Here is a 2,273-nt window from a genome sequence, read left to right as displayed (position 1 = left end):
TTCACATGACTGATCTATGTCTGATAGTAATGGACACCAAAGTTCAAGGCAGGAGTAGCACAGGGTTTGCTGACTAAGATAAGGTGTCGATTTGGCTAGGCTATGATTCACAGTGCTTGGGCAGTTCTGTGATTTGTCAGGTTTGTAATGATGTGGTTGGTCAGTTGTACACTGCTGTAGTCAATTTCCATTTTGTGATTTGGTCGTCTTTCCTTTTCACATTTTGCTGATTTTTGCATAACGACTTCTTTGCTGATAAGGAGTGGGTATATGTTATTATCAACCTACATGTTTTCCTCATTCTAGAGATGGTATGCACTGCTTGGCACTGAATTCTCTATTGAAGATTCTGGTGTCGATAAGAATGTTGTTTATCTTTATAATTGAATTCTAAGAAGGTATAGAAGTAATTGACCGTGGAAATGTTGACGCTTCTAAGACATTTGATACATGTAACTAAGAGAAAGTAATAACGACAGCCATAGATAAAACGAAGAAAATTGTGAGAAAATTATTAAAATAATCCTAAAGGAAGTGACACGGGAGTCCGTAAAGATCCTTCCTCATATTGAAAGCAAAGGATGTCATGTTGAAAGTGGAACTAAATTAAGGAAAGTAATATGACCGGACACCATGGTATTGGAAAATCACTAGCTCATTGGGCTGCTAACCAAAAGGTTAGCAGTCTAAACTACCAGTTACTTCATGGGGGAAAGATGAGGCTTTCTACCCCTGCAAAGATTTACATCTTGGAAGCTCACAGGGACAGTTCTGCCCTGTCGTAGAAGGTCTTCATGAGTTGGAATCAACTCGATGGCAGGGACTTTAGTTTTTGCAGTCATGTCTGAAACTGTACAACAAAAGGAGATAAACATTGTTTAATCTCTCTTTGCATGCTGTTTTCATAAAACATTAATTTTGAACTTTTCTAATGTTTGTTTCCAATGTTTTAAACTAGTGATGAAATTGATGCTATTCTTACCTTTACTTAATTTTTCAATACATCTATAAGTGACAATATGATAGCTTTAAGATATCTTATAAAAATATTACAGACTAAGGAAGTTTAATTCTTACTTCTAAAGCCATTTGTATGCTTTCAATGTGCATAGTGATTATACATGACCAAGAAAGTGAAGATTGCCTGTGTGGAAGGCTTGAACTGTATGATCAACCAACTTCAGCTAATTAACATCTATGATTTAATCCATTCAAGACAGCAGAAAATATATTTAGTTTAAGTGCATTAAAAACATTTACCAGCATAAGGCACATTCCAAGTCATAAAGAAGTCTTGATATTATTTATTTATTTATTTATTTTTACGGGGAGAGGGCAAACGCAGTCCCCCACTACCACAAATTATGCAGTCAAGTTTCCCACATTTGGGGAAATCGCAGGGTTCAACACATCTGGAGTGATATCGATAAGCCTCACCCTGGGAAAACCACCTTTGTGATCATGGTATCTCCCCTGCCAGGTTAGTATGTCTTGATATTTTTTTGAAAGACTCATAGCACACAAAGATTGACATCACACCTGGACAATTAGAAGTTCATTACAGAATTTTCTCTGAATATTTTACCAGTATTAAGGAACTAAGTATTTGTGGTAGCCCAACTCTGGAAATAACCCAAACATTCATCAGCACATGAACAGATTAGAAAAATAAACAATCGTACAGAAGATAACACCAATATTTTTTAACTGCCCTATGCTAAAGACATCAAACAAAAAGAGAAAGACAATTCATTATTTACATTAAAATTTATAAACTGAAAACTAACATATAAGACAGCAAAGTAGATTTTTATAATGTATTGAGTTAATGTTTATATTAAAATGTATCATGCTGTATACTTTAGATATATGCAGTATACTGTTTGTTAGTTATATATGAATAGACCAATTTTTTGGTTTTTGGGAAATGTACTCTTTGTTGTCCCTGTGAGGTAGTTAGTTTATTGAGCCAACCTGACTGATGAACACATGTGGGGTAATCAAAGGGCGGAGGGATAAATGGCTCCGTGAGCCTCGCCTTTTGAGTTCTGGGTCTCTTGCTTTGTGAGGGTTGGACCAGGGTGCAGCTGCCTTAGCCAGTTCCCTGCTTCAGCTGGCAAGGCTGACTGCCTGCAAGACATCCCCGAGAAGAAGTCGCATGGACCTACCCCGATGCAGCCTTGGGAGCTGGAGCACCCGTGTGGAGACCCCTGCCAGCGCTGAGATGCTTACCCATTCACTGACCCGGCTTTCCCCCTGTAGTTGGCATCATT

General features: G+C 37.7%; 1 non-coding gene across 1 annotated transcript; it reads right to left on the bottom strand.

The window, feature by feature from the left end:
- Window positions 1–1,324: 1,324 nt before the first annotated feature.
- On the bottom strand, window positions 1,325–1,488 carry LOC115872254. The gene has a single exon (XR_004047760.1). It is a non-coding gene; the product is annotated as a U1 spliceosomal RNA (small nuclear RNA).
- Between the last annotated feature and the right edge of the window lie 785 nt (window positions 1,489–2,273).

This window comes from Echinops telfairi, unplaced genomic scaffold (assembly GCF_000313985.2).
Source record: "Echinops telfairi isolate 266 unplaced genomic scaffold, ASM31398v2 ScPeMD7_7421;HRSCAF=8459, whole genome shotgun sequence".
Lineage (NCBI taxonomy): Eukaryota > Metazoa > Chordata > Mammalia > Afrosoricida > Tenrecidae > Echinops > Echinops telfairi.
The sequence above is the reverse complement of the archived record's forward strand: the minus strand, read 5'-3'. Positions and strand labels throughout refer to the sequence as shown.